The sequence below is a fragment of the Ambystoma mexicanum genome, chromosome 6q (genome assembly GCF_040938575.1).
Source record: "Ambystoma mexicanum isolate Mex_15411 chromosome 6q, UKY_AmexF1_1, whole genome shotgun sequence".
NCBI lineage: Eukaryota > Metazoa > Chordata > Amphibia > Caudata > Ambystomatidae > Ambystoma > Ambystoma mexicanum.
Window position 1 is genome coordinate 1,423,258,975 of NC_090937.1, and position 24,139 is coordinate 1,423,283,113.

The 24,139-nt window shown below is 44.5% G+C and overlaps 1 long non-coding RNA gene across 1 annotated transcript; it reads left to right on the plus strand.

The window, feature by feature from the left end:
• The first annotated feature begins 1,400 nt into the window (after positions 1 to 1,400).
• Positions 1,401 to 23,352, plus strand: LOC138516751 (uncharacterized). The gene is made up of 2 exons (XR_011282307.1): positions 1,401 to 1,497; positions 21,661 to 23,352. It is a non-coding gene; the product is annotated as an uncharacterized lncRNA (long non-coding RNA).
• The last annotated feature ends 787 nt before the right edge of the window (positions 23,353 to 24,139 follow it).

Here is a 24,139-nt window from a genome sequence, read left to right on the forward strand (position 1 = left end):
TTCGCCCCAATATTCAGTCAAGGATACTGCAGAGACAAAACAACATACAACCCGCTGTTAATATTAGTCTACCTTGCACCCCTGTTTAAATGTTTTTTGAGATGCCTAGGTAGTAACACCAGTCTTGGATCTGCCTGTTTAGGTACATTCTATCGGGAATGAGTGGTCCCAATAGCTAGATGCCGAACCTAAAAAAAAGTAGGTTTGTTATTCCCCCTTGCTTGAAAGGGACGTTTCGGCGGCATTAGCATTCATCTTGAAGTCAAGTCAGAGGGACGTGTAAGCCGCCTTCTTCAGGGCGAATGAGCGGCCCCTATAGCAGAAAAACCAAGAAAGAGAGAAAAAGGAGTAAGTCTACTGTCCTCTCCGGTGAGTTGTGTTTCCTTTCTGGACCTTTCTGGGCAAATTAGTAAAGAAAGAATTATTCAGACGTTAGGAAAATTAATTAAATATTGGACAATTGTTCAAAGGAGGGGGCCCTTAGTGTAAACCCAGGTTAAAAAGTGTAATTGCTGCTATCCCTGGTAGTCTATGGTGGGCGTATTGAATACATGTCTCACCACAGAAACCTTGTGAAGAAACTCTTGATAGGGCAGGCTCCCGGACTGGACTCTGCAGTTCACAGGGCTGTTTGTTAGTTTGCAAAAGGGGACAATCTCGTTCAACCCAAGATGAGGTGCACAGAAAACACTTCAAAGTTGAGTGAGAAAACTCTGAGAAGCAAAAAAATGACATTGTTAATGAGTGTGCCAGAGTCTCTGTGTCAGAACACATGCAAAACAGAGACCCAAACTTAATGTATAATGCCTAGATAGGCTCCAGATATTGGAGCATGCGGCCATTGGATTTTGAGCCAGCGGTGGGCTGTTCCCATCCTGAATTTGGAAATAATTTTTATTATCTATAAGCAGAATACCTGGAGACTGAAGGTCCGTTGTTAGACTCCTGTGTCATCCTCTATGTTTGAAAATCAAAACCGGACTCAGCTCATGTCCGTGTTCCAGCATGAGCACAACGCCATGTGCATCCTAATAAGGGGGAGACAATAAAAGATGCAGTGTAAACCAGCTGTGTGGCATCTCTTTGCTCTCCGTGCTTTTAAACTCTGCTTAGGAGTCGTGATAGTGAAACCCGTCTTTGAAGAGTCTTTCTCTCTCAGGGGGGGCCGTTCATATATATACAAACAAACACTTTCTTTCTTGGGTACCTTGTGCCTGGCTCCCCAGGGTGTGTGACTCTCTTCCGTGGGGCCCGTCTGTGATCCTGGCTCCCAAGGGAAACAGAGTGTGATCTGAGATACGAGCCTGATGCTGCAGTAAAACATACCTAGAAGGTGTGTGTCTCTCAGCCAATCAGGACACTAGAAATTCTGTATCCCGATTGGCTGTGACGTATGTCATCCGGAAGCAGAATCTGCAGTCTGGGCTAGTTGTACCGAATGCTGACATCGCTCTCGATGTTTGTTCTTCTTTGGCCCATGGAGATTTGTATAGTGGGGTAAGGAAATAATATCTGATTGTGTTCATGGCAATCGCGCGTCCCGCTGATCGAAAAGTGTGTATGCAACGGAGCCCCTAGGTGGTGTGTGTCGTACGTCCTCCAATCATGATCCTGAATGCATCAGGTCATGATTAGTTGGATTAGTGCACACCCGGAGCTCGGTCTGTGAAGTGGAGACCTTGGGTTTTAAATTGTGCATGCCCGTCATGCCTACGGCGAAAATGCTCATGTGCATGCGCCCCCGCACAAATGCACTGGTTCTCACTAATGTCTCGGGTGGAGGAAATGTTCCAATCTGGTGTACAGAACATGGGTGAGTCACTGGCTCCTCGATTAGAGGAAGGGTGCCGTCTGGCTATAGGGGTGTTGGTTACTTACAGTCCAAATCGCTGGCTACTCGGTTTTAGGGAGGGTGCCCTCTGGCTAAGGGGTGTTGGTCTCTCCCAGTCTGAATTGCATCCAGAAATAATGATCACTCGATCCCTCAAAGTGGCCACTAATACCGCCTGGCTGGGGAGGTGCTGGACTGGTAGAGGGGTTCTCTGTAGGATGGTCTTGCTTGTCATAAGTGGAAAAGAAGGTGGGTGCCAAGAAGCTCTCCTATTGTGATGCCTAGTTCGTATGTACACTTCGAATATTCATTAGTCTCAGTGATGTATAGAGGTACATGGAATGACTGCATAGGTCAGTCATCTATGCGGAAAACGTTGTTGTTCATTCAGACCATGGGCAGCTGAGTCCATTCTGTGTATCCACCTACATTCCAGGTCTAAGAGTCTCCCTGGGATGATGGGACCACTGCAGACCCGTTCGATAACCCACCACTTGATGTCTTGAGTGCTACGTTTTTTCTCTGTGTAGTGTGGTACTAGGGGAGATGTCATGTTTTTGCAGCGGATTCGTGACCGATGCTCGGATATCCGTGTTCCAACATTGCGCATAGTCTGCCCAACATAGCGCAAGTGGCACGGGCACTCAATACAGTATATACTGACCAGGTGTGCAGAGCGACACCCGCAAGCATAACTCGTAATGTGGTGACATGGTAACAACGGCGGCGGTAGCACTACCGGCGCCGTTGTTGCCTTACCGCCACAGACGTAATGAGGCCCAATGTCTAAATGGTCTAAACATTGGGCATATGGCAGCATTACTTAGGATACAATTGGACCGCTGTTGCTGTTATATACGCAGGTGGCCCCATTATGTAAGTTTGCACCGCTCGCCCTAATTCTAGGATGGGGTGAGTGTCCATTATTAAATTAAAGATGAAGGCTACAATTGCCTTTTGAATCTGGCCCCACCCAATCATTTCCAAATTACAGATGTCTGCGAACCCAACTGTCATTAAACAATTATATTTTGTGTTTCTTTAAACCACTATACAGCAACCCAGATATAGATTTTGATGCATCTGTTATGACTATGGTATTAATGAAAAACAAAATACCTTTTTTTAAATACCTCATAATTATGAGTTTGATTTACAGGCGATGTTTATTGCGGGAGGTGCATAGAAACAGTTCTGTGGGCTAAATATACATTGTTTTAAAATATGTTCTTAAACTAATCATATTCAATTAGTAACATTGTTCACAGAATTACCTTTTAAATGATTAAATGAGCTGGATAATATGGTGTTAAAACCAGTTTCGGCCAGTCAGTGGCAGGCGCTGTTAAGCTGGTGTCGACGCGTTAAGCCACCCTTGAACCACAATTGATTTCCGGTCTGAAACTAAAGCGCTCTTTCAACTGTCATTAGTGAGGGCATGGCAAGTCCTGAGCCACGTGATGCGCAATACGCGCCTTCCTCTTTACTGCGTGGCAACGTCACCTCACAGCAGGCAGCGGGGCCACTGCCCCCCATCCCTCCATCACCGAGTCACCAGGTGGCCGCGCTCTTTAGTGTGTGGGAGGAAGACAGCTCGGTACTCGCCTTTCGGTCATTGCCTCAGAAGAGACCAGAAGCCGAGTGGAATTGAGAAAGACGAAAACATTCCCCTTATCGGTCATCGATATCCTGGCACACAGACTGCTGGGTAATATTCGGGAAAAAGAACCCGACCACGTCGAAGTAATATATTTTAGAGAAGTTTTTTTAATACCAGCAAATAATAAGTCACCTTAATATGTCAATGAACAGCTTTGACCGTACGGCCAATAATATGTCACATGTAATAAAGTGAACAGTGCGCTCAGATTTGATAAAATCTTGCCATAAACGCCATCACCACCACCTGCTTGATACGTTTGTCCATCTCCGTCAGCACATATTTCATTTGGTCATAGTGATCACCCCTTTTTAATCTGGGACTATAGAGTTGACCTCTGCTGCTTCCATAGATCGAACATTCCACATGAGTGCGCCCGGGTGTCTCATACCTTCCGGGAATAAAGACTTTAGCTTCGTCACCCGGCCGTAGTAGGCCACCAGAGACCACTGCAGTCCATCGGTGTAGCATGTGGAATTGGTGGACCACACTCTTAAAGAAATAGGCCCTCATTACGACCCTGGCGGAATTCGGAAAACGATGGCGGAAATGCAATACCGCCATCGAATAGCGCTCGGTGCGACTATGACCCGTCACCGCAAAGTACGAAGCCATTAGCGACACCGTAGTGAACGCCAACGCTAACTGCACCAAGCACGCGCGCGCGCGCCATGCCAAACCGTAAACACCACCATGGCGCAAGGGTACGCTAATTCCGACCCTAGCGGACATGTACCTAACGCCATCAAGCATGGCGGAATGTACCATTCCGCCATGGTGAGAAGTACGGCATCGCGAATCAACCGTAAACGGCCCCACTGAGTGCCTGTACACCGCTCCCTGCCCACAAAGTACAACTCCCCGTAGGTGCAATGAAGTCACAATGCAACCATTGAAATGTACAAGTCACCCATGCATGCCAACGAACAAAAGAAACACAACAGGGGCCAATGGGAGCTGCAGGGCACAGATGGCACGAATACAGAAGCCATCCCAATGGACATGACCACAGTCCCCCACCAAGAAACGCACGCAAACACAGGCACCTGTGACCAGCAATATTCCGAAAATCACATCATTCCACCAGTCCACCTGGCTGACCGGCATCTGTTACACAAAACCCAATCCCCCGCCCCTGAGCATGACAACATTCAAACAGTCATATTGGCAGCCCCCATCCCTGACCTCACTGGGCTTCGTAGGCAAACGCGCCCAGCACAGTACCACGCAACTAAACTCCGAAGCTGGAACCCAATGCAGATCTCCTCACAATACATCGCTCCCCAAATAGGAATATGCCACATCACTTGCAAAGAAGAACGCTACACGGGCCAAATCAGAATAGAAATTTAATGCACAACAAAATCACCAAGCCCATACAGCCATCAGGCCATGAACTCCAAAACACATTTCACCATTGTGGGCTGCATCCGCAAGAAATGACCAGCCACTACTTGTGTGACGCCCTGTTCCATCATGGTACACAGAGCCACATTCACGTACGAAAAGGCAACATGGAAGCGCACAGAACCGCAGGGCCGTCCCAATGGGGAGGCACTAGTCCAGCTGAAAGGCCGAAATGTTGCTCCGAGCCACCAGTACTGCGTAAGGGCATGTGGCCCATTGGCGATCGTCCCATAAGATCGTAATGCAGCTCCACTGATTAACACGAAGCAGCAGGTGTCGGGAGTAAAAGCCATCTGCAGGAGTGGCATACAGATGGCAGTGGCAAAAGGGGAGGAGATACCTGTCAACCAAAAGAAAAGAAAAAGAACAGAATGGCCATCAGAACTACATTCGAACAACTCACTTCAATGATCACACTAAATCCACAGCCATATGCATGCTAGCCCACTCCAAAGGTTCATCACCACCCAAAAACCACTTGCGACTCATGACTATCTATATCGAGGTGTAAACACCATCACAAACGAGTGTACCTGTGCATGCGTCTGTCAAAACAGAATCCATCAGATGGGATTGGTAACGTGCATGGACACAAGTGTCTGAGGGCGCGTCGAGACAGGGAGGGCTCAACAAGGCCAGATAGACGATGGTCCCACTATGGCAGCCCTGCATCACATAGCGTAGGGGAGGCGGATAGATTCCAAGAAGCCCTGTACATGGCAAACTCTGTATCAAATCACCTGCCCATGCATCCATTCATCATTCCCTCATCCCGGGATTAAAACGCCTGAATATTTACTCACATAACATTAGAAATATCCATTGAGTCTGTGCGTTATGCAGCCTGCAAAATCCACAGTGCCCCAACCCGTAATTCCAGTGTAGTGAAGTAACATGTATTTGGGAACGTCCGGCCTCATCGCCCACGTCGCTATTGCGCATCCCAAACCATTCATATCAATCATTGCATCCTCGCCATGGCCCCTGTCCCAAGGACATTGAACAATAGTACGTTATATTTGCAGTCAGACCTGTGGGCATTTCCTCGCCGCTAGCTGAAAACCGAAAGCGCCGCCCTTCGAATTCCTCATTTGCAACATCACGTCGAAGAGGCATCTGTGGCCGTTTGAAATCACTAATTAATCCATCGAGTGCGGCTGTGTGTGAAAATGGCAACTGCCTTCACCCACAAATGGGACGCCCCGCCCGTCGTTGCAACTCGGTACAGTGATGCATGAGGGTCCACCGTTACTCGAGTACTACGTTCCACTGACCCTTCACAAGTCTGTTCGCGACTGCACAGATAGTATGTGAAACAATGGGACCACAGCAGAATGAACATATCAACCAATGTTACACGGCCATCGGGTACAAATACATGATTGCAATAGCAAGATGCCATTCCCCGAATTGCAGCGTTGTGTGCGGGACGTGCTCGGCCAAAGGGGAGAGCAGTTTGCACAGGTGGAATGAATCACCACAGGTGGAGGCCATACAGCCTGAAAACACATAAATTGCACAGCCAGTCTCCTCCCACAACCACACCGAAATGCTACCGGCAGGACTCGCGATGTTGGCCCTGGGGGACATGATAGCACTGCAAGTACTCCAACTCCAAGAAGAAGACGAACACCAACTACAACCGGCCGCACGGAGGAGACGCAGGAGGAGGAGGAGGGCAAGGCAGGGCCAGCAAGGGCCGCCAGCACAGCCACTACCACCACGCAGGCAGCCCGCAATCCCACGCCTCCGAGCACATCCGTTCAACCTCACTGATGAGCAGATCCACACCCTCTACCGTCTGGACCGGGACACCATAGCCGCCATTGTGGACATGACACAGGCTGACCTTGTCAGCATGATAGATAGCCCAACCGCCATCCCACCCCTACTGAAGGTGGTGTCTGTACTCCACTTCCTGGCCACAGGCACCTACCAGCACACAGTCGGACAGTTGCATGGCATTTCTCAGCCACTGTTCTCACGGACACTATTGCAAGTGCTCGATGCCCTCCTGCAGCACGCAGACGACTACATCTCCCTACCACGCTCGGAGCAGGAAATTACCAACACAAAAGTGGGATTCCATGCACTTGCCGGCATACCGGGTTGCATTGGTGCCATCGACTGCACCCATGTGGAATTGGTCGTCCCACATGCCATGGAGGCCCAGTACCGCAACCGAAAACAATTTCATTCTCTGAATGTACAAATGGTGTGTGACTCCAACAGGATCATTACACATTGTTGTGCCAGATTCCCTGGATCAACCCATGATTCTATGGTCTTGAGGAACTCTACAATACCACGCTACATGGTGCGACACGCAGGGAACAGATCCTGGCTACTCGGTGAGTCTCATTACATGCATGATAATGTGGGGTATGTGATTCGGCAATGACCTGGCAGGAAGGGGGGGGGGGGGTGTGCGTACGTAGCAATGGCATTCCACATCATACGTTTATCGTCCACATACAGGTGATGCTGGATATCCACTGAAGAGATGGCTCCTCACACCAGTCCGGAACCCACGGGACCAGCATGAGGAGGACTACAACCATGCCCACTCACGTACCCGTGTAGTCATTGAACAGGCATTCGGCCAACTGAAGGGTCGTTTCCGCTGCCTCAGCAGGTCTGGCGGGGCACTCCTGTACCGCCATGAGAAGGTTGCAAAGATGGTGATGGCATGTGTCATGCTCCACAACATGTGCGTACGTAGAAATGTGCCCATGCCCCCTGACGCAGAACTGCAAGCACCTGATGATGGTCATGATGAGGGTGGGGATGTGGCAGCACCTCAAGGAGTCTGCGAGGCACCGGAGGGCCGTGACATTCGTCAGCATCTCATTGATGTATGCTTCTAGCACTCACGCCTGGTGGCTGATACATGGACACGGGACTCGTGGCACTGTGTGTGTCTGGGACATGCACAATATGGACTGTACGCCTATGATGGCCTAGTACACAAAGATCAATGTCCACACATCTCATTGGTTGATCGTGCACTGTTTATGGCATATGTGATATCATGTTGTACACCCTATCGACCCGCCACCCAAGTGAGCCCAACACACCCCCTCCACCCTCCTACCTCCCCCCCGAACACCAGTGTCCAAAGATGCTCATTGTCAGTGGGCAGTCGCTATTGCAAGCCCCCTCTGCGGGTATCAGGGGCACCCCTGCCTGTGGAGCGCAGGTTCCTCCCAGATCTACGTTGGGGGCTGCCCTGGACGGAACTTGCAACGGATGATGTCTCTGCCTGCTCACGTCCATGCATGTCCCTAAGGGTTTGCGAGAGCTCAGTGAGCACACGGCGCACTGCGGCAAGTTCGGCACATACGTCCTTGGACGTCGCATGCAGTTCCCCCCTCAGGCTCTCGGTGCTTCTCTCCATTTGGACTCCCAGGCTCTCGGTGCTACTCTCCATTTGTGCCCTTAGTGTCTCTGTACCTCTCTCCATTTCTGCCCTAAGTGTCTCAGTTGATGTTTCTATGTCTGCCTTAGTGCCCCCACATTCATCGGCATGGTCCTTGAGGAGCGTGGCCAGTTGCTGCTGTTGCACGATTAACTGGTCGAGGGACTGTTGCCTCTGCTGGGCCATGGCCATTTGCGGGGGTGTCACAGAGGGGCTGTTGACCTCATGTTGCCTTGCCACAGGGCTTGTGGGGGATGGCCAGTCGTCGTCTTGTGGGTGCCCCTGCGTGGTATCCTCATGTTGTACGGGATGGGACAGACAGGGGGATTGGGACAGGTCATGGATGGATCTGACTTCGACATCCCCGTCTTCTGTGTCGGAGCATGCTGCCATCAATGGGGTGTCACCTATGGTGCTGCTGCCACCAGAGGCAGTGCCTTCTGTGGCATCCGTTGGGGGGACCTGTGGTGGTGGTGGTGTGGGCATGCTGGCTGCTGGGGTGCCTGTTGATGTTCCTTCCTCTGTGCTGCCACCTGATTTGTGCTGCTGCCGTGTCTTGATGCGTGCAGCTGAGGTGGAGGGTCTTTGGCCGTTGGTCTTGGCCCTCTTTGCAGGTGTGCTGGTAGGGGTGTCCTGATGCTCGTCGTTTGGATCGGACCCTGTGGTGGAGTAAAGGAGGGCGAGGGTTATTGATGGGTCTGTGGGAATTGGAATGGCATTGTATCACATGCATTGGGGTGGTACCTGAGGGTGATTTGGGTCGGGGCCTTGGAGGTGCTTTCATTTGTGTGTGGAGTGAGGGTGCAGTTGTTTGGCAGCCTGCAGTTAGGGTGTGCCTGCTGCACGTGTAGTGCGTGTTTTAGGGGTTTTTAATTATTTATGTATTTATTGTGGGTTTTAACGTGCGCTATCAGGCCGATGTGTGTGGACGTTCTCCTGGACATGTGTTTCTGTTGCACTATGTGGACACATGGTACTTCACATGGATGGACTTGTGGATTTGGCATTGTTTTATCTGGCCCACCTACCTGAATCTTCGGATGTCTGCACTCCTTTCTCCATCCCTCCGACTCCCTCTATGCTCTCCATTCCGATGGTGGAGGCACAGATTTCTTCCCAGGGGGTCAACTTGATGGGTGATTCAGGACCTCCCCCGGTGGCTGTGGCAATGTTGCGGTTGGCAGAGAGTATGCTGCGGACGCGTATCCGCAGGTCGTCCCATCGCTTTCGGCATTGCTGTGGGGTGCGGGGTGCGGTCCCCACCGCACTTACCCGCTGTGCCACCAGAGCCCATATGGCCTTCTTGTTTGCAAGTGCCGTCCTGGTCATTTGCGTGCAGAAGACGACGGCAGCATTCTCCTGGAGGGTCTCTGTTAGCACGGTGAGTTCCTCACGGGAGAAGTGGACCTGCCGCTTGCGGTCGCACGCTTTCTTCGCTACTTTTCCCATTTTTCTTGGTTTCGCTAGGGTGGATGACGGGTTGGGGTGTGTCTCAGGGTAGTGTTTTTAGTGGTTGTGTGGTTTTAGTGGTTTTATAGGTGTACGGCGGGATGTTTCCCGTTCCGGGCCCATGTTTTTACTTCCGTTTCCGTATATTTACGGTCACCGTACTTTCCGGTAGGCGCACACTGCGGTGTCCGCTGTGATGGGTGGCGGTATTGCACCTAGGGCGCCGTACGGCGGCGGTGTGGGCCGTTTTGGGGTCATTTCCGCCATCGCGGACTTTGCACTTCCGCCATGCCGTGGTGCTCGTGCCCGATGGGTCGGAATGGGCCGCACTTTGCTCCTTCGTGCAATGGCGGAAACGCTATTTACGCTGTGGCGGTCCGGTCAGTCACTTTCCGCCAGGGTCGTAATGAGGGCCATAGTCTACTCCTGGCAGTCTGCTATTCGTTTTGGCTGGAGTTTAAGTGCCACCCTACCATCTAAAACTATTGTATTGGAGTACAGATCAGAGGCAGATGGTATGGTATGTGAGAATGGACACAGCTTGTTTGGTTATTTACTCCCCCCACCCCCTCCATTTGACTGCCAATGACAGTTTCCACTGACTACCCCCCACCAAAACACATGTTCCCGTAATCTATTTCAGCTAGCTCTGTCAAGTAGGAACATCAAACGTTATGCTGCATGCGCCATGTCAGTGGTATTCACAGAGTTAATGATTACATTGCCGTTGCCGCTGTAAAGCGCTTTTGGGGAAATACCAACATCTTAACCAATTATGCGTTCAAACACTTGACTTAAAAGCAATCTGTGTGTCCCTGCATTTGTTCATTGCAAAACAAAGCTCTGTTAAAAACAAGCATTGGCAAAGCCAACAGTTTTGGCTTGTTTATCTCTTTATGAATACAGTTTGTCAGGTACTGCTAGCATACGTCCAGTTGGGGACTGGCAAATGCTCATCTCACGCCTACAGAAAAGCCAAAACTGTTGCCTTTGCCAATGCTTGTTCACAGCATTTCCACGGCAGCTTGATGAGTAGGCAATCAGTAACTGACGTCATTTAAAATGTATCCAGTATAACCTCACCGTCACGCAGGAAGAACTCTCGCATACGTGGTTGCACTGTTCCCATCATGTACACATTGCCTGGCCCCAGTCCATTTCTTAGCCCTATACTGAAAGAAGTGCATATAATTCAATTTAGCATTTATCTAGCGCTACAAAGCCTCATGCATCTAAGCGCCTATTATTATTACCCATGTGTGTGGTGCTGATTTATCGACCTCGGAAGGATCAAAGGCTGAGTTTGGCCCTGCCGGTCGGTGGGCTCTGCACGGATATCAAAGCGAGCGCTCAACTTGCTGTGCTATCTGATAGGCTATATACACAAGAGCTGAGCATTTACAGCGGAATTAAAATATTAGAAATACTTATTTCGTGCATTCCTTTGCCTTTTAAACATTTTTTCCTTCACTTTCTTCTTGTTTATCTTTCGCCTTTCTCATCATTTGCAAATTTTAAAAATATCACTGTGCTGAATTCATGTTAAAAAACAATATACTACTTAACAAAATGATTTACGTGAAAACTTTAGGCAATATCGCAACAAATCGAGCAACCTATCAAGGATTACCCCTGTCTTACCAGCGTCCTTGACAGTCTATTTGAGCAATTCCGGTCTATCATTCCATTTGATCTCTACTGTGCCTCTTGCCACGGTTGTCAATCGAAGGTGGCCATCAATATCTAATGTGCACTGTTCTCTTTACTAACCTCCTAAATTCTGGTGCACAGAAAGAACTTCTGGATTTGGCCACAAACTATGATCCAACCCTGACTTCATGGACCCATCATCCCCCATCCAGGGAACATGCGCTATTGCTGATAAGGAAATCTATGAGAAAGCAACTGCAGATTGCAGGGAAATACCACTGGTAGCACGTGCGTTCTATTGGATCCCCTGCATGAAACTTTCAGCTTTTGCACACAAAAAAATCCCAATTAAAACAGGCAAAATCCCATTTAATCCTTGTTTTTAGGCTTCATTTTATGCTAATTGTAATTGCTGCCTGCAAATTAAGCTTTTCGGACGGCACTTACAATCGATTCCTGTAGAATCTGCGAAATACAGGTGGATCCCATAGGAATCCATCGGTTTAACGCCAGAATGGAATACATGCTCACATTAAGCCACGTGCTATTTGAAGGCGGAGGAGGAAGGCACAGCAGAAATATTATTTCCTCTTTGTGTCCCTACTGTGCCTTTAAAAGGGAAGAACATCTCTTGAGGCAATAAAGCAAGGCGTAAAACGCGTTATGCCTTGGTTTTATGACCCTTAGTAAGTTCATGTTTCGGGATAAGTGAGGCAGTGTCCATATTGCAACATTATGGGCCATAGAATGTCAGTGCCACTGGTGTGCAATGTGTAGTTTTGAAACTTCACCAACACCACAGTAGTATCTTCTCATGTTTATTTATTATGGCTGTGCACCAATGCACTGCCCCACTGGCCCCTATTACACTCTAGAGGCTGACTGATGGGATGGAGAGGCTACTTACTGGTTATCTACTTTTAGGCTACTTTAGAAAGAAATGGTAATTACAAGCATTGGACCACCAACGTTAGCACATACTCACTATTGGGTCCACTGCATGCAGTTTTCCACATTTGCAAATCTTAGTGGGAAATGGAAGAGTAAACACAGGCAAAATCACATTTACTCTTTCGTTTTACTCTACGTTCTGTAAAAGAAAAAATCTAGCTCCATGTACCTCGGATGCAGACGTCCGATGCTCAATCCGTGAAAGAGGAGGACTTTGTGGTGCTGTGTGATTCCAGTGCAGCATCCCTATTATGAACAGACTGATTCTTGTCTTCCCGTGATAAAGGGGGATGGGCAAGGGGCTCAGAGACGGATTTGGGTACCGGCGCAACCTAGCTTCATTCAAAAGCATTAAAATGCAACAATGGCGAACGTGCAGTGCCGTTGAAGTAGCTTCAAGCGCAATAGGAAAGGTCCCATGAGCATGCTAAACATTCACAAGGAACTAGCACGCATGTCTGTGTACTGAAATAATGCATATCCACTGTATTATTATACATAACCCAATCTGAATACAAGGAGTGATTGTTGCTAAATTATTTTTCGGCGGTAAGAAAATACCGCCAGACCCCAAATCTACACAAAATACCCAACATATTTATGGTGCGTTGCAGGCCGGGAAAGAGGCACCTACTGGGCGTGGCAAGTGTGTCTCACACTGCCATCTGTACATTAAAGGGAACCCATTTCATAATAGCAGTGTGTTACTAAAAACGAATTTCAGAATGTCACAAAGGGAAACCACATTCTCAGACCTAGTGCAATATTTAGAGGCAAAGTTGTTTGCACATGGGATGTACCTTAGAATGGCATGACCGCATTCAGGGTGAGGTGCAGAAAGAAAAACTAGACAATATTTTTGCAGAAGGCAGCATAATTCAGGTCTGCCTTACAAGATTATTGAATGCAGCCGATAAAAGTGCAGAAAAAGACTGTTTAATACGGCTATGTGCCAAAATATGGTTTATTTTGAATAGGTCCCTGCGAATGCAGGAAAATGATACCCAGCTAATTAACAGGTTAAAGATTGAATTAGATGGGGCAAGTAAAAATCAGGAAATGTTAAGAGCAGAATTGGATGTATGCCAGAAAGACATGCAATTAAAATGTAGAGATTTTGATGCTCAGTTGTCCAAAAGCCAGAAACAATTTGAGGATAGTGAGCAAGAATTGGTACACTTAAAAGCCTTAGTGGACCACATTAGAGAGGATAAAGATGAGATTGTTTCAGAAATGCAGATTTTACAAAAAGAACATTTTGAAAAAGAAAGTGATCTCCAAGGTGCAAAGCAAGAAATGGTTAAAATGATTCAAGAAAAAGACAAGAGAAACAAAGAATTCAATGAATGCCAAATGCAAATGTGCGACATGCAGGAGGTAATAAATAAAATGAGTGATGAAAACAACTATCTGCAAAATGAAGCACGCAGGCTCCTTAAAAAGTGCAAAGACTTAGAACAACAAATGTGCATTCCCAGGTCCCAGGAGAGGCGGCAGGGTACTACATTCAATGGAGTGGAGGTGAATCTAGTTCTGCCCAAAGAGCTAGTGCTCCAGTGACTGGGCCGGTGACTGAACTTGGTTGCAGCGCCCTTGGGGGATTTGATACGCCCATTGGGGGCAGCCACCAATCCCATACACCTGAAACAAGGATTGAATCAAAAAGTAGTGCAATTCCATGCATTGCAACAAGTAGCCCCATAAAAATAATGAAATCCATTAAAGCCCTGATCAAACTATTTAAAAAGGGAGGTGAATGCTGCATTGAGGATCACCTAGAAGCGGTTCATGACATTTTTAAAGCACTCCAGATACCTAAGGAACAGTACAGACAATATTTTCATTTAACTTTAGATGCCCCGACGGCCAGCATCATAAGGGGATTAAATGAACAGCAGAATATGACATGGGTGTAGTTTAAAAAAGAAATTGGGCGTCATTTTTCTCCTTTTCAGTCATTGCAGGAGGCAAAGAAAGTCGCTTACACAATCACTGCTGGGCCTAATAGATCCCCTCGCCAATTTTTACAAGACTTAAAAAGAGCATTTTCTCGCTTTGATGTATCTTTTGACCCAAATTCCAATGAGTTTAAAACTGCATACTTCTATGGGCTACAGAAAGACATCATATCCCAATTGGTCCGTGAATTTGACCGTGACAAGTCCCTTGAATGGATTGTACATCAAAGCACAAAACTATATGAGGTACTCTATTGTCAGGGTAGAGAAAGTGATAAAATGAAAGATACTAGACCTAAATCTAAAGAACCCTCAGCCACAGTAATGGAAATCAGGTCAGCCAAAATGTCCCTTGAGTCTGCTCAAAGCCCAGGTAAAAGTAATGTGACACCTGAACAAAGGGGTAATCAACAAAGATCGCCCTTTCCTGTACCAATGTTCCAATCACATGATCCTAGTAATAGGGAGAGCTACATCAGCCCTAGGTATTTAGGGGACAGACCCCGGGCAGGATATCGGCCTGATATGTCAGGTATGAACAATAACCAGAGACAAAATCAAGATCAAAGAAATGATGGTCCCTACCGGACATTGGGGACACAGAGCAGATTTGATCCTAACACCATGATATATGGTAATCAGGATAGACCCCGATATGTGGATCGATTTACTGATAATGGGAATCAACTTAGGGGCCAGTACCCACAATCTGAGAGACAGGACATGAGGCAGAACATGAACTACAATCCACGTCAGTACAATGATTCCCCACCAGGGGACTATAATCAAAGGATGGGTGCACCCCGCTCCCCTCCACAAATGAATCAAGAGTTCAGAAACCATCCCAACAGACATCAATCACCTGAAAGGTATCAGAATAGATCCAATCAGGGGGAAAACAACCAATATCGACCTAGGCCACAGAAAGAGGATTCTAGAGAGATGGAAAGGTTCCAGTGCCTTGAAGCCCAAGTGAAAATGTTAGCTGAGCAAATAGGAAAGCTCTATACAGCGCAAAAACAGCCATCCAAGGAGGGGGCTGATGGCCATAGCAATGACCGGGGGGCGTCTGAAAAGTGACTAAGTACTCATGATACCTGCAGTGCCAAAAAGCCAGATTGCCCTGATGTAATTTCGCATAATGACTCTGAGATGTCTAATGATTTAAAAGTGGAAACGCCAGTAAATGAACATGTAACAGAAAGTGCAAACACTTCTAAAAAAGAGGTACGGTTTAACCTAGAGCTAAATCAAACATTGAAGGTTTGTGCAAATGAAAAAGAAACACCTGAAATTCCAAAAGAACAAAGGGACAGATTTAAGAAAAATGACTCATGCATGGGGAATACCAGTGAACAGGGAGTAAGTGGGGATGCTATAGCCCCTTCCCTGGACAGTCAAAATGGTGAACAAACACAGACAGAAAAAGGGAATACTCAAAAGGAAGGTACAAATCAATCACCTGAAGAATTCTTTGAGCCAAGTATTTTTGAAGAGGCTGAAAGGGCTGGTACCACACTAAATGATCACAAATGCACAGAATTAAATAATGACAAATTACTAAATGATGTTGTTACACATGTTCAGTTGGAAGGTTGTAATGTGGTCCCTGATGATACCCAGATGGATGGGCGAACAGTGGCCACACTCCAAAAAACCTCTGATCATGGAGAAATGAATAAAGTCTCTCACGCAGAAATGGGTAAAAAGGAGGGAAAAATGTCTTTCCATTTACCAATGTGCTTAGCCAAAAGTGAAAAAGGCCTGAGAAAGGTGAGCCCTGAAATCAGTAAGAATTCACACTTCTTACGTGTATTAGAGGAAGTTGAGGACAGATATTATGCACCCATCACTGTAGAAGAAAAATGCCAAACATTTGCTATGATTGACACTGGCGCACAGGCCACAATTATGTCCAAGGAGCTGGTAAAGAGTATCAATGAAGGGAGACCCCCACAGAATCAGATCACAGTGAAGGAAAATCAAGGTCCAGTGCATAACTCTAATGGGGAGGAGGTGCCCATCATAGGTGTAACTGAGTTTGACATAAAAATAGGAAAGCACAGAATGAAACAAGAGGTATTGATCACATCTATTTGTGAAATTCCATTTCTGATGGGGACAGATTGCCTGAAAAGATTGTCTCCTCTCATAGATGGGGTGAATGGAGTGCTGTGGTCCTTAACCAAAAAACCATTGAGTCCTAAGAAACTAAAATCACAAAACAGCAACATAAATGAATGTCACACCGTTGCCAAAACAAATGATGCTGTGGAGGTATATCTCCAGAATAGTTGCATACCTAGTGTCACTGTTATATTAATGTGTCAAGACAAAATGCAGAGCGACAATGAAAGACTACCTGTACAAATATACTTGGACCCAAGGAAAAATTGGCAGACTGCCATAGATGAGCACACATTATGTTTTTATTTAAAAGAGAAAACAATCAAACAGAATATTGCTCCTAAAACAGATTCAGAAAAACACATTACCACTCTTGCTGAAATACACATGGAAGATGAGCAACCATGGGTTCATGTTGGTATAAATGACTGTTTTAAAACAATAAAAGCCACTTTAGCGCTTGAACAGGAGAGGAGCTTCATTAATGAGAAATTGTTTGCAAAAAATAATGGAGAGGGAGGAAATCCCGAAATTTAGGATTAAAAACCAATATGTTTCTGGGTTGGACAGTCCAGACTTTGAAAACCGAATTGCAGGCAGATGCATGCTTAAAATTAGCATTGGGCAGAAAACAATTTACCATAATGTATGGATAGTGAGTGGAGCACAAAATGACTTTTACATGGGCAATGATATCATGCACAGAATGTGTATGGTGTTAGATTTCCTTAATCAAAAAATATGGTCATGCCTAGGTGGGCCGGCACCTGAATTTGAAGACAAAAGAAGGGCTTATCATTGTACACAACTGGTTCCTTATGCAATCGAATTACAAATGAGGAAAGATACTATTATTCCTGCATTTACAAAACAGTTTGCAATAACACTGAAATGCAAAAATGGACAGCAGATGAAAGACTCTGATGCATTTGTATGCCTGAATGAATCCATAAAACAGCAAGGCCTGGATTATGAATACATTCCATTGGTAGATATTGGTGAAGGATCTGTAAAAATTATGGTAAATAATAAAGGTTGTCAGGATATTCATTTAGAGGAAAACTCCCCATTTGGAATGGCCATACAAAAATCACATTATACGGCAGATTTAAATAACATGGTGATTGGAAATATCCCTGAAAAGTATGTAGATGCCAAGGGTCAGTTGCCAGAACACCTGGACTCTCAGCCCAAAGGAATATTTAAAATTCATTCTGTGTATCCTTATGATTCAAATGAGACAGTGTGCTGCCATCAAGAGGATTGCATAACATTTAATTTAAATGAAAATTAAACAGAAAATCAGCCCATTGAAGTGGAAGCTGATATGCCAAAATATTTAAAAGTGGCAGCTTTACAAAAAGACATAGCCACACAGTTAGAGGAAAGCGCCGAGATTCCCTTACCAGAAGATTTTCCAGAATTTTCCAAAATGGTAGAAGAGCAGATCTCCTTAGCGGATGCATGTGACAGCGATGAGAATAGAAACAATCTGAGGGAGATATTTATGGAGTTTAAGGATGTATTTGCAAAATATGCTTATGATTGCGGTTTAACTGATTTACATGTGGCCACACTACCGGAAGGGTGTAGCAGAAGTCCAGTATTTGTACGCCAGTATAGACTACCGCTGGCATGTTTAGAATCATTAGCAGAGATTATAAAGAATTTGGAAGCTCGGGGAATCATCAGGCCCATTCATAGCACATCCAATACACCTATTTTAGGTGTGTTAAAGCCAAATGGTCAGTGGCGGTTATGTGCAGACTTGAGGGAGTTAAATAAAAGAGTGCCAGTATCCAGATGGCCACTGCCATTCATTGATCAGGGCCTAGCTCAGGTACATGGTTCAAAAGTGTTTACCACATTAGATCTCACCTCTGGATATTGGTGCATGCCATTGGCAGAGGAGATACAGAATTTATTTTCCTTTACATTTGACAGGACTCCAATACGCCTGGCTTAGAGCTCTGTTCGAGTACATCAATAGTGGAAGTGAATTTGGCATATTTTTTGAGAAAGGCCATGCCAGATGCAGCGGAAAGAGGAACCATAGTTTATGTGGATGATGTCCTGATAAAAAATGAAAGCCATTTTGATGAAATAAGACATGTGCTTGGCCAATTGCAGATAGCAGGCGCCAAAGTGTCCTTACAAAAAGCACAATGGTGCAAGAAAAAAAGTGAACTTTCTAGGCCATGAAGTGACTGAACATGGGCTAAATCCACAAAAGAAGAAAATAGAGGCCATACAAAAACTAAAGGACCCTAAAAATGTGAAAGAGGTAAAAAGTTTATTAGGGATGACAGGCTATAACAGAAAGTTCATTGAAAATTATGCTGAAATTACTCAACCATTGACTAAACTACTTAAACTGAATACTCCCTGGAAATGGAAAAAAGAGCAGTCTGAGGCAGTGGCTAAATTGAAGGAATGTCTTGTAAAGGCACCATGTTTAGCATATCCGATAAAGGGTAGGGATGTCTTTGTAGAAATAGGGTTCTCTGAACATTGTATGTCAGCAGTGTTATCACAAAAACATGATGTGAATCACAAAACCATTGCATATGCAAGTAAAGCATTTTCCCAAGTTGAAATGAAATTCAATTAATGTGAAAAGGCCCTATTAACCACTGTGTGGACGCTACAACATTTCCGCCCTATTGTTCAGGGAGAAAAGGTGATTATTGAAACAAATCATCAACCTTTGCAGTTTTTAGAGAGTAAAAGAATTAGGTCAGGTAATCTAGCGCAGTCCAGAATCACATCATGGACGCTGGCATTACAAGGTGTTCCTGTAGAAGTGAGATATGGACAAAATAAAAAGAGCCCAATTGCTCAAGGGTTAGCTGACTTACATGACTGTGCAGCTGAATAAGTATCAAACGAAATGGAAGTGGAACCTAGTTTGTAGGAATTTGAACAATCACCACACAAAGCTTTTGATGAAAAAACATGCAAGGATCTGCCAACTGTATATGTGGATGGTTGTGCTTTTCACATTGAAAATGACAGTAATAAACAATTAGTGTCAGGAATAGGGAATATCTGGTTGAAAATGTGAAGGCGTCCCTAGTGTAGAGATGAGGATTGGAGCTAGAAGCAGTCAAGTGGCGGAATTGACGGCCATTTATAAAGCAATTGCTACTGCAGTTGATAATAAATTCAGTGAAATTGTCCTGCTGACTGATTCTGACTATGCACGAAATAGCTTTGTGGAGTATTTACCTGGCTGGAAAGCGAGAGGCATGGTTACATACAACAAAAAAGCCACTTAAACATGGAAAAATGATACAAACCATAGACAAATTGGTGTCAGAAAATGATTTGACAATATACTGGAGAAACATTTGTGGGCATTTAAAAACACCTGGAGAGGATAAGGAGGGAACTGATAAGGCAGACCACCTGGCTAAAATTGGGGCTGTGATGGGAGAATTGCTACCTATAGATGATTTACTGGGTGAAATACAAATTGATGCAGTAACACGTTCTAAAACACCAAAGGAGACAGAGCAACCAGTGGTACAGTGGGGTCATGATATGCCAGACCAAGATTTGATTGAGCCACAAAAAAATGATCGAATTTTGGGAATCTATTATAACCATTTGATAGATCCTGAACATAACCCTTTAACAGAAAATGATTGTATGGGAAAAGAAGAGTTGAGGGTGCTATTAAAGAATAAACAACTAGTTAGACTGCAGGATGGACTCATGATTAGAGAGTCCATAACAGGACAAATACAGTGGGTGGTACCCCTTTCATTCGGAGGGCTAATGCTACAACATGCACATGATGCAATAACTGCAGGCCACAGAGGTTCACAAAAAACATTGGAAATGCTAAAAGATTATGCTTACTGGCCACATATGTCCCAAGATGTGGAATTATATACTAGAAGATGTCTAGTATGTGCCCAATTTAAACCTGCTTCACCAATGCTTAGAGCCCCATTGATGAAAAGAGGCCTAACTCTTCCATGGTCAGATTTGCAAATAGACTATGTAGGCCCTTTAAAAAGGTCGAGCAGAGGAAACCGTTACATTTTAAGTGTGATATGTTTGATGTCGAAGTGGATTCAATGTATTCCTGCACCAGATTGTAGTGCGCAAACAGCAGCCACATTGCTGGTGAACCATGTGTTCTCAAGGTTTGGGTTGCCACAAAGAATTGAGTCAGACAGAGGAAGTCATTTCACAAGTACTCTAATGAGTAAGGTATGGCAAATACTGGGTGTGAAAAGGAAACTACATATCGCATATCGGGCAGCCTCTTCAGGTGGAGTTGAACGGAGCAATAGGTCTGTTGTGGATATTTTAAAGAAATTCGTGGCAGAAGCAGGTTCCAGCTGGGATTTACGTCTACCTTTAGTTTTAATGGCAATCAGAACAACTCCTGCCAAAGCAACAGGTGTTAGCCCCCATGAGGTCTTGACAGGTAGGAAAATGGTGTTACCACAACACCTGCTATACAGAACACATGAGCAGACACTTGTGAGTGCAACCACAGATCATGAGTAATTGATGAACTGAGGAAGCATTTGCAACATGCATTTGCTTTTGTGCAGAGAAATCTGGAAAGGGCTGCTGACAGTGCTAAGACATACTATGATAAAAGAACATCAGTGAGAGAATATAGTGTAGGGGATCAGGTGTACAAGTTTCATTTTGGAAAAAGTAAACAGAAAAATTCTAAATTTCTAGCAGCATGGCAGGGGCCATTTCGAATTATAGATAAGATCTCTCCTGTAGTTTATAAAATTTTGAAGAATGAAGGTGAAACATCGATAGAGCAGTTTGTCCATGTAAATCAGATCAAGCCATGCCATCCCAGACACGAGATCAGGCAGCTTGAGCATGTAGAAACAGATAAAGTCCCTTGAACGTAAAAAAGGTGGAGTGACTATGTCTAGTCAGGAGGCAGTGACAGAGAAGTTAAAAAAAAATGAAGATGGTTGATTATAAGGGCATATAAACAATGTACTATATGTATATATATATATATAATATAAAAAAAATAGAAGCGGAAGTTGCAGAATGAAAATGTATTAAACATGAATGTTGTTTTATGTATGCTTGTTCTCTATAACATGTGTTTAATTTCAGAAGGCGAAAGAACATTTTACAAGGCGTGTTTTATTTTGGCAAAAGGGTGAAATTAGTATTGTGCTATATACTTAATCTGTTTCTTTTATATTTGATTTAGAACATTAACTATTTATACCGGAGGTCACGGGAGACGATGGAGTCCTGGAGTCCCCTGGATGAAGACCAAAAGATGCCTGCCTCCGGGTGGAGGTGAAGACAAAATAACCGGAATGACAAAGAAAAGATGACTTCTATAGAAAAGGATCCAAGAGTACCAAGATGAAAGAGTACCCGAATGAACCAAAAGAGGCAGACAAGTGTCCTGACATATGGAGTTCCACGTATTTATTATTTTAATTAATTGTTTTAATCTGTTATGTTAATTATTTGTTTTAGTTAGTTGTTTTATTCTATTATTTTCAATTGACTTCAAGTATAAAGTTGAAACACTGGCCTATGGACACTTCCATTGGGCAGGCAAATGTAGAACATTTTATAAGAATTGATGAATTCAGATGAATTTTAATATTATATTGATTGAACAGTGACTTTCAATTTTCATCTTCACAACAAGAATGTTAATTGTATTGGATTGTTACATTTTGAAAGAAGAAAAGGAGTAAGTTGGATTTTTTCCAATTGTGGCTCCGATTAGCCAAATTCTCAAAAAAAGCAGGGTATGTGTAGGATTGTTTAGTGTGTTTTGGGAGCACAGAGCGCAGCACCACTGCACAGGATCAATGTATAGCATGTTTTTTTGAAGTGCAGCGCCACTGCATGGGTTTGGTGCATTGATATAATGTGGTACAGCAAGACATGTGTTATTGAGCATTTTTATGCAGCGCCACTGCATGGGTTTAATGCAATTGCTTCAAGCTATGTGTTGCCAGTGCAACCTATGGACATGTAGATGAAAACAGGCTATGCAGTAAAAAAATATTTCCACATATAAAATGCAAATAATTTTTTCACAGTTAAATGCATATTTTTACCTGAAATTCCTCTGTTGCAGGAGACACATTTGAGGATTAATGAACTAACCTCATTAACAAAAAACTAACACGCTAACTCATTAATAACATAATATGTTCTCCAGTGCAAAATGAATGGAAAATGACAGGCTCTGAAAGTCATTATTTAAACGCACATTCAGTTTTTTTTTTCTTTTTGCTCTGCTGTTCTGTCCACAGTAACTGCAGGAAGCAAAGATCTCAAATAAGCAGGAAATCGGTTTGGTTACAGTTGCAACTGTATAAGCCAAGCCATTGTGTGCAGAGGGTGGTTAGGGCATGATAGAATTTTATTGGTTAGGATCCTTTGGTAGGAGGTAACCAGAGTTTTCTTGTATAATCTCGAGGAAGAAGCTGGGGAGAGACATCTTGACACAGCTCGAAGAAGGACTGGGTTGATAGCTGGGGATGCCTGATTCCTAAAGCAGATTCAACTTGGTTGCAGAGACTGGGATTTCCAGTCAACAAGTCCCAGTTTGAGTGACAGCAAATGCGTGTCCTTGCTGGGCGAACCCCTTCAGAAGGCAACCAGCCAAAAGAAGTTACATGCTGAATAAGCCTGGTAATTATCTCGCTGAAGTGTGGGGGCTGAGTGTGTGCGAAAATATTCAGTCAGTGTAGGAAAGAAGATTCCTGTGCTTTACCCACGTGTTTAATGTTGCAAATTGAATTCTTGTTCCCCGCCACTCTCTTCCCAGTGTATCACAAATAATGCTGTTACTGTGCTATTTCATTTATTTCTGTAAAAGAGTGAGATCGTGTTTAAATGCAACTTTTATAATACACAAAAATATCTGAAAGCAGACGGGTGGTGTGTTTTATTTTCTCTTTCCTTTGTGCATTTACCAATACAGTGCTGATGATGTGGGGAGATGTTTAGACAGTGCAATTGTCTTTTTTAAGGTAGCTAAAAATAAGATTTGGCTGCAGCTGTGCGCACAATGTCATTCAGTATGAGCAATTATAACTAACTGTGTGTGTTGTAGTCTGCCGGAGGTCTATGAGTCGGCAGAAAGGGAGGCCCTGGACATAGTTCACTACCGTATATAAGTTAGTGAAAAAATACCACATGTAGCTCATTGTTGTAGATAATTCAGTGAGAATTGCCCATGGTGGCACACTAAAAATGAAAATGTGGTGTTCCTGAAATGCAACTGTACACACTTAGAGGGAAATCAGGTATACTGGAGGTAGTCGGGGAGCAAACCTGACATATCTTATTAGAGAATAATAGAACATAAAGGCTCCCGTACATCATAAAGTTTTGGACACTTTGTATCCTGGTTGAACATGAACTAACACACTAAAACATGATGTCAGACAGTAACGCTACGAAGTTCATGGAGAATACAACCTGACTTCATTATATGTACAGTTAAAAACAATTTTAATACACAATTTATAAGGTTATAAAAACATACACATAAAATTTAGTCAGTAAAATAATTGACAAAGTGACCAGTGCTGTTTAAATAAAGTGCTTTGTGCTAATCACCAAAAAGTGTTAATAAAGTACAAACAGCATACTTTAACTGAATCTGACTTCAAAATACATAAGAATTCTAGATTTGTCAGGTAATTGTTTAC